Raw genomic sequence first — 16050 nt, 5'->3', positions numbered from 1 at the left:
GAGACTTTACTTGTATCCTTAGATCATTGAACAAGGAATTAAAGTTGGAACTTGGTAAACAGACAATATTGGCCCTCATTGACTTCCAGTGTATGAACCCACCGAGAAATTTATCGAAATTTGGGGGTCCTTATTTTTGCCTTGTTGTTTTTTGCCATATTATGTGCTCAGTTTAAGATTTGCATTAATGAGCGCACAAAATGTGAACTTTGATTAACGCCTCTAGACCTCTAATCATCAATTCACTTCTTTTCAAAAGAAATAAGCCTAGCAAGGAATGTTTAAAGTTATAGTCCACTAGAGGCCAGATCAGAAAGTAGAGAATTCAGTAGACAAAAATTAGCTGTTACTAATTTAACCCCAGATCATGTTGATTGCTTGCATTGTTTAATAAAGACACATTACTAGTGCTGTATGTAAGTAACATTTTTATTTTGAAAAAATCAACAAAAACAACTGACAAAAACATATCAACATATTCTTTTCTGTTGCACATAATCTTTTTCTGATGTACATACTTCTATTTCTGTTGCACATAATCTTTTCTGTTACACATAATCTTTTCTGTTACACATATTCTTTTTCTGTTACACATATTTCTTTTTCTGTTGCACATAATCTTTTTCTGTTGCACATATTCTTTTTCCGTTGCACATCATCTTTTTCCGCTACACATATTTCTTTTTCTTTTGCACATTAAACTAGTTGGATTCTATTTTATCTGGCACCATATCTTGGGTAACCCGGGCTGTTCTTTATGTAAAGCCCAAAGTCCATGCCTGTCTGCAGAGACAAATATGAAAAAAATTATATTAATCACTGTAACTGTCGCTGTTATAGCAGTGAAAACATGAACCATCACATTCAGATCTAAAACCTCAGAGACAAACTGAAATCAAATGTAACATTGATAGTGACATGTGCAGGTGTTTTGGCAACTAGAGGCACATACTTCAGTCCTGACGGGTCTCCTCGGCGCTGCCGTTGGTGGACGCGGCTGGAGAGGTCTGGATGGTGGAAAACATGGGGGAAGTGGACGTGATCCTGCAAACAAGCCAGAACAAGACAATTAAATAAAATATGCATTTGCAGCAAGTGGGCATTAGACTTCTAAACAGTTCATGAAGACTTGAGGTGAAGACTTAAGATCATTTGAGGTTCTTTGATGTAAACGGTTTAGTGATCCTCGTCTCTCTCCTATAATATGTGAAGCTCACTCACCTCCGGGGGTCTCCAGGCCTGCAAGAAGCAGCCGAGGGCGCAAAGGCTCAAGCTGAGGGCGCCCTCTATTGAGCAGTTGTGGAAGCGTCAACTGCAGAAGCAAAATGCTTACTGCAGACACTGTGTCCCTCGCAGGCATTTTACAATTTGTTATTAAGTTTAGAACTATATTAAAATGACCTTTATGGTTACCATTAGCCTATTAAAGCATCGAATCAGTCGCTAATAACTTTACAGTGACTGTTTATTCATTTATTACCTTTCGCGCGGCCTGTTTCCTCTTCCACAGGTCCACCGCAGACAGAGGTATGATCTCTTCTCTCTTAGCTAAGTCCATAACGATAAATCAGTCAATAAGAGTTTCTGATGCAAAGATGATTGAAGGCATGCACACACAAAATCTATAACAAACACTTACGTGGACTTCTGTGGATGGGAGGAAGTCGCACTTCATCACAAAATGAGCGTCTGAAAGGAGAGTAAAAAGATTAAAATAGAGACTCTTTCATGTATGTTGTTAATTATGTCTAGAATGATACTTTACCTCGACTCGTCCAGCTGGTACGGGCGAGGATATCTCCGCCTGAAATCCATTTGTTAAATTAATCAAGGACACGAAACTCATCAAATGACTATAAAAACTGATCAAGCCTATAGAGTGAGTTGTACAGCGACAATGTTTGTATAATTTAAAAAATACCGTAACCGTGGTAACCAGAGCCGTCGAAAGATGCCAGGTGTTCTACCGCACAGGGCATCGAGCACCAAAAGGCTTCGCGCTTGAACTGAATTTTTTTACTATTTCTCACCCAGCAAAATAAAATGTTTGATGTGTCTGCGTCTACCTATAATTTCAAAATACATTAATAATTTTATAACATTATTTTGTTAATTTCGATAAGTCCTAATGTACGTGCTGCGTGCTCGCTCCATGTCGTGCACGTTCTATGTACGTATCTGCTGACTCTGAGGAAGAATTAAAAATGGCGGCTGCAGCACGAGAGCTTGATCGATTTCATCGACACGAGTCATGCGGCGAAAAAATGAAAAGAAAGAAGAATTCCAGAATAAATCTCAGAGGATTATTCATTAAATTTGTGAAACCAAACGTTAGCCACCATGAAGATGCCACTATCAACACTTCTGCTGTTACTACCGTCGAGCCCCGAGAAGACATAACTTTAGTTCAGGGTGAGTAATAAATGTCCGTTGAAAACATTTATAAAAAGGTTTGACATTTTTCGTTACATTGAACCAAGCTTTTTTTCTTCAAACTTTGTAAGGCGGCAGTTTATAATAAGTTATTTTTCTATAACTGTTTTAAATAAAAATAACTGTCAATAGGTTCCACATTTTGTCACTGTCAAATGTATGAACATCTAAATAATAATATACACGAGTATAGCCTAAAAAATTCAATTGTTCATTGAAGTTCAGGGAGTTGTAAGGAATCGCACTTCAACATGTCAAAATAAAGTGAGAGCTGACTTGAGCCGCGAGGTATTGATTTACTGTTGATGTGTTAATCCATCTGATTTGTCCAATTCAGTGTACAGTTAATGTGAATGATAAAGTTTCCATTTTAAATTATGCTGTTAAATTTACTTAACGAAGAGACGCGAAGGCATTACTGATCAAATAAGAGCCCATCTGGATACATCATATGGATGTGTACAGTAATGGTTTACCCTCTTTAATCTAATGCTGTTAAATTGCTGAAATATCCACAGCAACAAAGAGGCCGGATGATCTGTCCTTCAAATGCGTGTGAAAGTTGCGAACGTTGGAATAACGATAAACTCACTGCAAATTTGTTTTGGAAAATCGTCTTAAAACTTTCTAAAAAACATTATTTCCTCCAGGGGGCCTCGCACAGCAAGTTCGCACAGGGCATCGCGACATTTGTATTTAATCATTTAGCAGACGCTTTATCCAAAGCAATTTACAAATGAAAGAGAATTTTTCATTTTCTCGGTGAGCTATAAACAATAATTTTTGACAAAAATTTTGATCATTTTTGAAGTAGCTGATGAAGTGGCTGATATTCGTTTCTTGCATGACTGCATGAGAGAAGTAAATCGGAAAAGATAATTTGGCACAAACTATAACTGATAGAATTTTTTAAAACTACAATACTGATTTCTTGTTATTAATTCAATGAAAAGTTGTAAATAGAAAAATTAGAACTTTATTTAAACAAAAACTGCTCTAGCTGCTTTCTTGGCCGCCATTTTGTTTTTTTAACTCGACCTTGCTCAACCAATCACATCTCCCCCGTGAGAATTGTGGGACATTGAAGGCAGCGAAAGATACTTCTATGCTTACTTCAAAAATCGACCTGATGGAGGTATCTCAGGAGACAGCAAAGCAAACATTTGATTCAGACGTTCCTTGATGCCTTCCTAACTTGAAATGCTGCCTCCAAAGGCAGCCTTTTAGAGCTTTCAGACGCAGCCAATGTTAAATCCTCACAAAGCTTACAGCTGAAGTCTCACAAAGGCTTTAAACAGGCGTTGATACGCTAATAGTTCTCATCACTATAAGCCTTACATGGAGACTTTTTTCCATCCCATCATCTGACCAGAATGCCAGGATTTCCATGTTTCAATGCATCATCCAGAGGATAAAGAGAGAGAGACAGTCTGGGTTGACAGATTGGTCGAACGTTTGTAGTGAGGCCAGCAGCAGCCCAGTGGCCCAGTGACCCCACTCACTGCATGTCAGCCTCTATCTCTGCAAACCTGTGAGAAAACGAGCGGTTCAGATTTCGCTCACTTTCTTACATAGGCATTAGTTCTTATTATAATATTTCCGCCCCTTTTATGAACGTGTCCATTCATGGCGCTGCCGCCATTTTTGTTTATGCGTGTCTGAAGTTCTAACACCATTGCAAAAGTAAGCAGAGCAAATCATGCTAACTCTTTTACTGTTGGCTGCACAGACCAACAGAGACCACTGTTCCTAGCCTTACAGTAAACAAGAGAGCAATGGATTTATTTTGTTTTCAATGGAAATACTCCACACTGAACGAGGCAAAGCTCCAAAAAAAGACATTGTAAGTACCGGTATTTTTATAGTAAGAACTCATGGAGGTGTGGCAACATAAAAATAGATGAAATGTCACTTCGACACGTTTGTCCGTTCCCTTTTAGAATATTTATTAAGAGGTTACAATTACACGTTTAAATTTCTCAGATTTCTGACTTGTATTTCTGCCTTCTCTGTAAGTCGCTTTGGTTAAAAGCGTCTGCTAAATGACAAAATGTAAATGTTCCTTATATTGTTTATATTTTCTAAAAATGTTTGACTGTTACATATTTTGTCATGGTGTGCATTTAAATTCCTCAAATGTTTATATATATCCTGTACATACTGTATATGGGTAGCTAACGAATAAATCTTACATTTGTCCAATAGTATCACTAAAGCGAAGATGCTGAAGATAAACTCATTGTAACTGGTGTAAATTGTGCTTGAACGTACTTGCATTTGTATTGTTTGTTTGTTGTATATGTAATTGTGCTTAAATCTCTGTAATGTTTTATTTACTGTCAGACAGCCTGCTTTAAGAAATATGAAATAAAGTGTTTTCAATTGTTTTCTAGACGGACCAGTATTACTGTTACCTATCGGTAAAACGGCTGACTGCCTTAGTTCATGCTGCTGCTATGTCTTCTGTAATTATATATTACAAGTGAGTTTGCACAATATTTAATTCAGTATTATGTCATGTATAATATTGCTGTTTTCTGATGTTCACATTGTTTGAATTGTTCGGCTTTAGCTGTTATTTGCGGACGTGATTGCCGCAATTTTTCTGCTGAGTCATCAGACATATAGCGCTACATGTAGCCATCACGAACAGGTTTATACTTAATTACTTGTAGAAGTATATTATTAAATCATGTTCACTGTATTAGTGTTCATATTGCAGTCATAAGGAAAGACATTTGTTATATATTTGTAGGCCTACTAAGCAAATTTCCATGACGAGTGCTATTGTTCTTATGTTAATATTATCAGCTGTGGTTGTTGATCATTCGTAAATTGTAATTATTTCTCTTGTTTCTTTGTAGAACACATTTAAACTCATATTGGATACGTGCATAAATTGGATTATTAATAAATGCCTCAAAGACTTCCTTCCTTCACTCTTGGTTCTCTGACCGGAATCTGGTTCATACTTTGCCGCCTCAACCAGTTAAATTTTGAGAGCAACATAAAGCCAGAATGGACCCAGCAGTAAGTGATGCAGAGACAACAGAAAGACCTTGCAGCAGGACAAATCTGCCACCTCAGCTGGATGAATATGAGGTTGGATACCAGGGGACCCTCCTCCTAAAGCTTCTACCTCCTGTCCTAGCCAGCATGGAAGCAGTTCCAGGAAGACGTCTCATAGCGACACCATCTCTCATTCCAGGACCAGCAGGCGTTCAGTTACCTCATGAGGCCTTTACCTACAGAGCTCTCTATGTTCCAGACTGCTGCTTTGGAGTAAGAATTTAGCAGAGGCAGTTTGACAGTCTCAGGCAACAGGTAGAGGAAGATTCACTTGCAGACAGGGAATATCAGTGGCTGCAGAAACAAGTTAAAGAAGCTCAGTGCATCCAGGAGGAGGCTCTCACAGCAAAGGAGACTTTGTCCAAACGTCTAGAAAGACACAAAAGCTGCAAGAAGCAGAGACTGAGCTAGAGGTAGCGAAGCTCGTATCATACATGCTTACTACAGACTCTGGCTCATCCACTCATCCAATCCCTTCAGGCTCACCAGTTGGCTCTTTGGATCCCACTCAACTTATTCATAGCAGCCCAGCTGTGTGTCCACAGTCTTCCTCCTTGCATCAGCAGCTCTCCTCCCAATTCCTAGTGTTGGCACTGCAGCCCATCACAGCCACACTTACAAGTCCATATGTGATACAACAGGCATTATTCCCTCCAGTGACACCGCATGCTCATCCAGTGCAGCCTCCAGTTACCGGCCAGCGGATATCAGCCCTGTCACCTCATGCTCCAAGCTTTACTCAACCATCCTCATTCGTGCACCTCCCCCACACTGGGCATTCTGCATACCCGGGTACAGAGCTACTGTTCGCCTCGGCTTATGGCATCCCACAACCTAAGCTCCCAGTGTTTGAAAGTGGTAATGAGAGTGACTTCGCCTTGTTCAAATTGGTATTGGACAATTTGTTGAGTAACCACAGCTATCTTAGTGAGCAATACAAATAACATGTCTTGTTAAGACATTTGAAACATCCCAGTGCTCAGCAGCAATCTAAATCCTACATGTACCATCCGCATCCATACTCTGCTGCCCTGCAGGCACTTCAAGATAAGTACGGGCAGACACAACAACTTGTGCAATCAGAGCTGGGCTCCATCATGAACAGTCCGTCACTTAAACTGGGTGATGCAAATGCCTTTGATTCCTTTGCACTTTCTATACAATCATTAGTTGGCATGCTGAGGACTCTTAAAGGCCAGAATGGTTACAAGGTCATGTGTGGCTCTCATGTGGATCATCTACTAGGCAAGTTGAAGGGCTTCGTTGAATACTGCCTCAGCAAGAGAATTCTGCAATTGTATCAGTGATACCCTGCAGAACAATCTACGCTCTGTTGAGATCCTTGAGCCTACCATGAGGAACATTTACAAAACTTTGACATGTCAGTACGACCCCTTGGGGTTCATTATCCCATTCACAACAAGAGCCAAAGTCATTATCCAAGACCTCTGGAAGCACAACCTTGGTTGGGATGACCCCATAGAGCCATTACCTTTAAGAGAGAAGTGGCTCGCTTGGGTAGCCGAACTTCCAACACTTCCTCAGCTGCAGTTCTCTCGAGCATACACCCCAGCCTCTGCGGACAATCCTTCAGCCATTCGAGAGCTTCATGCCTTTAACTATGCCACGGAAAGAGCCTATGGTTCTGTTGCTTACTTTCGCACCACAGTTGAGCAAGGACAAGTTATCGTAAACTTTGTCTTGGCCAGATCAAGAGTGGCTCCTCGTAATTTTTTGTCTATGCCTCGTTGGATGCCCAGTTGGCCAAGGTGATCCGAGCGGAGTTGACCTTACCTATCCACAGGGTCACTTTTTGGTCTGACTCTGCCACTGTGTTAAAATGGCTGACATCGGAGCCCTGCCGATACAAAGTGTTTGTGGGGATACACATGGCAGAGATACAGACTCTAACAAAGATGGCTGAATGGAGATACAGTATGTGGATATGGGTCATAACCAAAAGTTGGCAAGCCCTCATCAGTGGAGTTTAGGACCAGCCTTTATGATTCAGCCACCCGACCATTGGCCATCCATGCCTAAAACTGAAGAAAAACCTGATTGCAGTGAAATAAAGAAGTCTGCCTTTATTGGAAATGTTTCAGCACCTAGCAATCCTCTTCCTGATCCAGTTCAATTCCACAAATGGCAAGAGCTTGTCCAGTCCACTGTTAGATCCCTGCATGGGGTGGCTGCAACAAACACTGACCTTCCTAAGGAGGTCTTCGATTACATTAAGGTGGAGAAGCTTCTTCTGGCACGGGCTCAAATGGATTCATTTCTTACTGAGGTCATGGCTTTAAAGTCGTTTTGTCTCACTTGCCCCTGAGTATGATGATGCCACTGGTCTTAATAGAGTGGGTGGAAGGCTACGGCATGCCAGTGACCTCGACCTAGAGGCCATAAACCCAATTGTGTTAGACCCTAGGTGCTAGACCCTAGGAGCCACCAAGCTGCTAATTAAAGACACTGATCAGCGACTCCTTCACCCTGGCTCAGAACGGGTTCTAGCTGAACTGCGGCGCCAGTATTGGGTACTCGGAGGCAGAGAAGCAGTTCGTAAACACAGACTTTAATCTTTTTACTCCACTTTCAGAGACTTATTTTGTGTGGGAGTGTGACTTCCTTCTATTCACAGAAGTCCATGTAAGTGTTTGTTATAGATTTTGTGTGTGTATGCCTTCAATCATCTTTGCATCTGAAACACTTTTTATTGATTGATTTATCGTTATGGACTTGGCTAAGAGAGAAGACATATTTTATTTAATTGTCTTGTTCTGGCTTGTTTGCAGTGTCACTTCCACTTCTGCCAAGTTTCCCACCATCAAGACGTGTTCAACCGCGTCCCCCAAAGGCAGTGCCGAGGAGACCCCTCAGGACTAAAGTATGTGCCTCTAGTTGCCAAAACACCTGCACATGTCACAATGTTTCATTTGATTTTAGTTTGTCTCTGAGGTTTTAGATCTGAATGTGATGGATGGTTCATGTTTTCACTGCTGGCACTGGCAAAAATATCTCTCCCTGTAATTCATTTCTTCAATTAAACTCTTATTAAAGTTATTTAATTTCAGTTATCTATGCCTTAAAGAAGACAAACAAACTACAACAGTATTTTTTACTAGCCTATTTGTAGCCTACTGCATTTGAAAGAAAAATCCTTAATTTAATGACAGAACATGGAAAATAAAACAGATTTCAACAGTACTTTTATACTTTTAAATGTTCTTTTATTTCGAGAAATGTTTTTTGTGCTTGAATCTGTGGAACCCCTCTGTCTTCCTGAGAATTAGAATGGTTGTTGTACGCATTTGGGTGCACGTCTCATATTCGTGTACATGTATGCTTTTCAAGTGGTGAAAGAGATTGCTGGTGTTTCCACCTTTGGCTGCAACAACACGGCGACATAGGTCGATGTCGGAGATTTTGAACCCAAACCAGTTCCATATACGACAGAGGAGCTCCCCCCCTTTTTTTTAACTAATTCCTACTCGTGCTTTTCAACAATCTCATTTTCTGTGCATTCGCTCATCTTTTTCACTCAAATCTCACTTTCATTCTCATGAATTCGCCAACGCAAGCTGCATTTTCTTGTGCACACTTGATTGTTGCTGTGGCGTGTTTGAGTAACGTTCGGCGTGTTGTGCTATTGGCTAACTTAGACTGTTACGGCGCTCTCTATTTCATTACTAATGCCTGTGTAGAGAGGAGTTGGACATAGAGGACAAAAGATTAAACGTTCAAACTCGACATTAGCAGTGTAAACGGATGACAAATTTAACAAAATGTTATAAATGCAAAATTAGACTTCACGAATATGTAACGTATGCACGATATAGCAAAATTCATATCATGGTGCAAAATAATACCGGTTGTCACGTACATAACGGTATATCGCCCAGTCCTATTACACATATTCTTTTTCTGTTGCACATAATCATTTTCTGTTACACATATTTCTCTTTCTGTTGCACATTAACTTAGTTGGATCCTACTTCATCTGGCATAATATCTTGTGGAACCCGGGCTGTTCTTTATAGAAAGCCCGAAATCCATGCCAGTCTGCAGAGACAAATATGAAAAGCTATGAATCACTGTAACTGTCGCTGTTATAGCAGTGAAAACATGAACCATCACATTCAGATCTAAAACCTCAGAGACAAACTGAAATCAAATGTAACATTGATAGTGACATGTGCAGGTGTTTTGGCAACTAGAGGCACATACTTCAGTCCTGACGGGTCTCCTCGGCGATGCCGTTGGGGGACACGGTTGAACAGGTCTGGATGGTGGGAAACTTGGCAGAAGTGGACGTGACCCTGCAAACAAGCCAGAACAAGACAATTATTTTAAATATGCATTCGCAACAACTGGGCATTAGACTTCTAAACAGTCCATGAAGACATGAGGTAAAGACTTAAACGGTATAGTGATCCTAGTATCTCTCCTATCTGAACTTCACTCACCTCCGGGGTTCTCCAGACCTGAAAGAATCAGCCGAGGGAGCAAAGGCTCAAACTGAGGGCGCCCTCTATTGAGAATCAAAATGCTTACTGCATACACTGTGTCCCTCGCAGGCATTTTACAATTTTGTTAAGTTTAGAACTATATTAAAATGACCTTTATGGTTCCCTTTAGCCTGTTAAAGCATCGAATCAGTCGCTAATAACTTTACAGTGACTGTAAAGTACTGTTTAACATCCTCATGTGCGTTAAAATATATTCATTTATTACCTTTCGCGCGGCCTGTTTCCTCCACCACAGGTCCACCACAGACAGAGGAATGATCTCTTCTCTTTTAGCTAAGTCCATAACGATAAATCAATCAATCAATAAGAGTTTCTGATGCAAAGATGATTGAAGGCATGCACACACAAAATCTATAACACTTACGTGGACTGTGGATTGGAGGAAGTCGCACTTCATCACAAAATGAGCGTCTGAAAGTAGAGTAAAAAGATTAAAATAGAGACTCTTTCATGTATGTTGTTAATTATGTCTAGAATGATACTTTACCTCGACTCGTCCACCTGGTATGGGCAAGAATATTTCCGCCTGAAATCCATCTGTTAAATTAATCAAGGACACGAAACTCATCAAATGACTATAAAAACTGATCAAGCCTATAGATTGAGTTGTACAGCGACAATGTTTGTATAATTTAAAAAATACCGTAACCGTGGTAACCAGAGCCGTCGAAAGATGCCAGGTTCTACCGCACAGGGCATCGAGCACCAAAAGGCCTCGCACCTGACCTGAATTTTTTTACTATTTCTCACCCAGCAAAATAAAATTCATTATTCATTAAATTTGTGAAACCAAACGTTAGCCACCATGAAGATGCCACTATCAACACTTCTGCTGTTACTACTGATAGATCTGGATAGAAACATACATTTGTTTCTTGTTTATTTTATTTTATTATTCTATTTCCTTTATCCCATTTATTAAAATATTCATCATATGTATACATTCCTTTATTTTATTATTCACTTCTATTCTTATTATTTGTTCCTTACTTTCCTGTTGTTTAACCTCATTGAGAGTTGTATTGTGTCTTATAATGATATGAGTATCCGTTGGTCTCCATCTCAAGGTCCATAATAATGTCATGAGACAATGTTTTGATACTGTAATCTTGAATGGTTAAAATCACATATTGAATCTGTTTCTAGTCAGACGAAGTTTGGCAGAGCTTGACTAAGCATCTACGCACATCTGAGATTATTTAATAAATCATTTGTCTGTCTATATAACATCACTTCGTCTCCTGCCTGATGTTCTTCCCTTCAGCTCTATATCTCTCTGGTGGTTGGGTTAAAGGATTGACTCACAACGGAGTTGATATCTCCAGGTGTAATTTGTTCCTGATGTAGAGAGATGTAGTGAAACTGGACTCAAAGTTTAGATCTACAAGCCATATCTCATAGTTGGATCTATCACTACCGTCGAGCCGCGAGAAGACATAACTTTAGTTCTGTGTGATTAATAAGTGTTCGTTGAAAACATTTATAAAAAGGTTTGACATTTTTCGTTACATTGAAACAAGCATTTATTCTTCAAACTTTATAATGCGACTGTTCCTAATACGTTTTCTGTCTTAAAAGGTTTTAAATAAAAAAACTGTGAATAAATGTCATTTTGTCAATGTCAAAAGTTTGAACATCTAAATAATAATATACATGAATATAGCCTAATTTTGTTTATTGTTTATTGAAGTTCAGGGAGTTGTAAGGAATCGCACTTCAACATGTCAAAATAAAGTGAATGTTGACTCGAGCCAGGAGGCATTGATTTACTGTTAATGTGTTAATCCATCTGATTTGTCCAATTCAGTGTACAGTTCATTTGAATGATAAAGTTTCCATTTTAATTATGCTGTTAAATTTACTTAACGAAGAGACGCGAAGGCATTACTGATCAAATAAGAGCCCATCCCTCCCCGATCTGAATACATCAAATGTAGTGGCGGTCGGTCAATAGGGGGCCGCCCCCTTAAAGTTTGCCAGAGAAGAAAGCTATACTTTAATATTGCAACAATAAGTTAAATATATATCGCAAAATAATAACGAAATAAAATATTTTAGTTGAACTAATAGTTAGTCATATTATCATTTATTTAAAAATAAAAAAATAACGAGTGTTTATTTAGGTTCGTTCATTTTGAAAGCATGTGATTTGAGGCTAAGTTCTAATTGGCTTGTTTCAAATCGTCCTTGGGGCGCAAGTCTCTGCGCCCTAAACCCTCCCACTTTTGTTGTAAACGAATTAATATTGTTTATATATTTTTGGCCTCATGTGATTGGACCGTTCTCAGCGCTTCTCATTACCGCTCAGCATCAGGTTGCCATTTGAGTGACAGCAGGTACTGATTAATGTGGAAGCAAGCGAAATTATCTCGAGATGACAGAAAATTCTGTTTTATCTTTACAAGAATACCCGTTCTTATATCCGTGATTTTCTTGATTACTTCATTACTGATAATAAACCCACATTCAATCAAATTCACTGATTCATTGTACATTTATTTGCATGTATATAAACTTCTAAGTAATAATCTGTAATAATGATACATCACCAGATTAATGGCTATATATATATTAATGGCTTTATAGTCTGACAGTTTGTTTACATGGCTCCTTAATGGTTTACACTCTTTAATCTATTGCTGTTAAATTGCTGAAATATCCACAGCATTAACAACAAAGAGGCCGGATTATCTGTCCTTCAAATGCGTGTGACAGTTGCAATCCTTGGAATAACGTTAAACTCACTGCAAGTTTTTTTTAGAAAATCGTCCTAAATCTTCCAAATAAAACATTCTTTCCTCCAGGGGGCCTCTCAGAGCAAGTTCGCACAGTGGGCCCTGATTGAGATTACAAGATTTTTCGTTTTGAAATTTGCATTTAAGCATTTAGCAGACGCTTTATCCAAAGCAATTTTCTCCTTTTCAATAAATGTCTCATATTTCTGCCTTGTATTTCTACCTTCTCTGTAAGTCGCTTTGGATAAAAGCGTCTGCTAAATAGCTTAATGTAAATGTACCTTATATTGTTTATATTTTCTAAAAATGTTTGACTGTTACAGATTTTGTCATGGTGTGCATTTAAATTCCACAAATGTTTATATCTGTCCTGTACATCCTGTGTATGGGTAGCTAAGGAATAAATCTTACATTTGTCCAATATACATTTGTCAAATATTATGACTAAAGGGAAGATGTTGAAGATAAGCTCATTGTAACTGGTCTAAATTGTGCTTTAACGTATTTGCATTTGTATTGTTTGTTTGTGATATTTGTAATTGTGTGTGAATTTATTCACAATCAAGCCATTCAAAACATGTTGGGGTTTCTGTATAACGCAAAAAATGTTTTGAGTGGTTTTGTGGACAGACAATGGAAGTGAACAGGGTCAAGAGTTGTTTGGTTACCAACGTTCTTTAAAACACTCTTTAACTTTTTTCTGTTGGAAGTTGGAACTTGTACATTTCAAGTTTTTTTTACAAATCTCAATACAAACATGTATGCCACAGCACACTACAAATATTACACAAATTATTTAGTGTTCATACAGCCTTTAAAAAAAAGGAACATAAAGAACAAATTTAATATTTAAAGAACATTTAAACAAAAATTGTAAATAAAAATAATTTAAAATGAGAGGGTCTTAATCTAACATTAAAAGCATATCCAAAATATTTAAAAAAAATTACAGGCACTTTTACTTTTCATAAACCTGAGAGACTTTACTTGTATCCTTAGATCATTGAACAAGGCATTAAAGTTGGAACTTGGTAAACAGACATAATTGGCCCTCATTGACTTCCAGTGTATGAACCCACCGAGAAATTTATCGAAATTTGGGGGTCCTTATTTTTGCCTTGTTGTTTTTTGCCATATTATGTGCTCAGTTTAAGATTTGCATTAATGAGCGCACAAAATGTGAACTTTGATTAACGCCTCTAGACCTCTAATCATCAATTCACTTCTTTTCAAAAGAAATAAGCCTAGCAAGGAATGTTTAAAGTTATAGTCCACTAGAGGCCAGATCAGAAAGTAGAGAATTCAGTAGACAAAAATTAGCTGTTACTAATTTAACCCCAGATCATGTTGATTGCTTGCATTGTTTAATAAAGACACATTACTAGTGCTGTATGTAAGTAACATTTTTATTTTGAAAAAATCAACAAAAACAACTGACAAAAACATATCAACATATTCTTTTCTGTTGCACATAATCTTTTTCTGATGTACATACTTCTATTTCTGTTGCACATAATCTTTTCTGTTACACATAATCTTTTCTGTTACACATATTCTTTTTCTGTTACACATATTTCTTTTTCTGTTGCACATAATCTTTTTCTGCTGCACATAATCTTTTTCTGTTGCACATATTCTTTTTCCGTTGCACATAATCTTTTTCCATTGCACATCATCTTTTTCCGTTACACATATTTCTTTTTCTTTTGCACATTAAACTAGTTGGATTCTATTTTATCTGGCACCATATCTTGGGTAACCCGGGCTGTTCTTTATGTAAAGCCCAAAGTCCATGCCTGTCTGCAGAGACAAATATGAAAAAAATTATATTAATCACTGTAACTGTCGCTGTTATAGCAGTGAAAACATGAACCATCACATTCAGATCTAAAACCTCAGAGACAAACTGAAATCAAATGTAACATTGATAGTGACATGTGCAGGTGTATTTTGTCAACTAGAGGCACATACTTCAGTCCTGACGGGTCTCCTCGGCGCTGCCGTTGGTGGACGCGGCTGGAGAGGTCTGGATGGTGGAAAACATGGGAGAAGTGGACGTGATCCTGCAAACAAGCCAGAACAAGACAATTAAATAAAATATGCATTTGCAGCAAGTGGGCATTAGACTTCTAAACAGTTCATGAAGACTTGAGGTGAAGACTTAAGATCATTTGAGGTTCTGTGATGTAAACGGTTTAGTGATCCTAGTCTCTCTCCTACAATATGTGAAGCTCACTCACCTCCGGGGGTCTCCAGGCCTGCAAGAAGCAGCCGAGGGCGCAAAGGCTCAAGCTGAGGGCGCCCTCTATTCAGCAGTTGTGGAAGCGTCAACTGCAGAAGCAAAATGCTTACTGCAGACACTGTGTCCCTCGCAGGCATTTTACAATTTGTTATTAAGTTTAGAACTATATTAAAATGACCTTTATGGTTACCATTAGCCTATTAAAGCATCGAATCAGTCGCTAATAACTTTACAGTGACTGTTTATTCATTTATTACCTTTCGCGCGGCCTGTTTCCTCTTCCACAGGTCCACCGCAGAGAGAGGTATGATCTCTTCTCTCTTAGCTAAGTACATAACGATAAATCAGTCAATATGACTTTCTGATGCAAAGATGATTGAAGGCATGCACACACAAAATCTATAACAAACACTTACGTGGACTTCTGTGGATGGGAGGAAGTCGCACTTCATCACAAAATGAGCGTCTGAAAGTAGAGTAAAAAGATTAAAATAGAGACTCTTTCATGTATGTTGTTAATTATGTCTAGAATGATACTTTACCTCGACTCGTCCACCTGGTACGGGCGAGGATATCTCCGCCTGAAATCCATCTCTACAATTAATCAAGGACACGAAACTCATCAAATGACTATAAAAACTGATCAAGCCTATAGAGTGAGTTGTACAGCGACAATGTTTGTATAATTTAAAAAATACCGTAACCGTGGTAACCAGAGCCGTCGAAAGATGCCAGGTGTTCTACCGCACAGGGCATCGAGCACCAAAAGGCCTCGCGCTTGAACTGAATTTTTTTACTATTTCTCACCCAGCAAAATAAAATGTTTGATGTGTCTGCGTCTATCTATAATTTCATAATACATTAATAATTTTATAACATTATTTTGTTAATTTCGATAAGTCCTAATGTACGTGCTGCGTGCTCGCTCCATGTCGTGCACGTTCTATGTACGTATCTGCTCACTCTGAGGAAGAATTAAATATGGCGGCTGCAGCTCGAGAGCTTGATCGATTTCATCGACACGAGTCATGCGGCGAAAAAATGAAAA

The 16050-nt window shown here is 38.6% G+C and overlaps 1 long non-coding RNA gene across 1 annotated transcript; it reads left to right on the top strand.

Annotated features, from left to right (window-relative positions):
* The first annotated feature begins 2037 nt into the window (after nucleotides 1-2037).
* LOC130427940 (uncharacterized) lies at nucleotides 2038-8311 on the top strand. Its single transcript, XR_008907377.1, has 3 exons — nucleotides 2038-2412; nucleotides 4827-4915; nucleotides 5298-8311. It is a non-coding gene; the product is annotated as an uncharacterized LOC130427940 (long non-coding RNA).
* The last annotated feature ends 7739 nt before the right edge of the window (nucleotides 8312-16050 follow it).

The sequence above is a fragment of the Triplophysa dalaica genome, chromosome 8 (genome assembly GCF_015846415.1).
Source record: "Triplophysa dalaica isolate WHDGS20190420 chromosome 8, ASM1584641v1, whole genome shotgun sequence".
Classification (NCBI taxonomy): domain Eukaryota; kingdom Metazoa; phylum Chordata; class Actinopteri; order Cypriniformes; family Nemacheilidae; genus Triplophysa; species Triplophysa dalaica.
The sequence above is the reverse complement of the archived record's forward strand: the minus strand, read 5'-3'. Positions and strand labels throughout refer to the sequence as shown.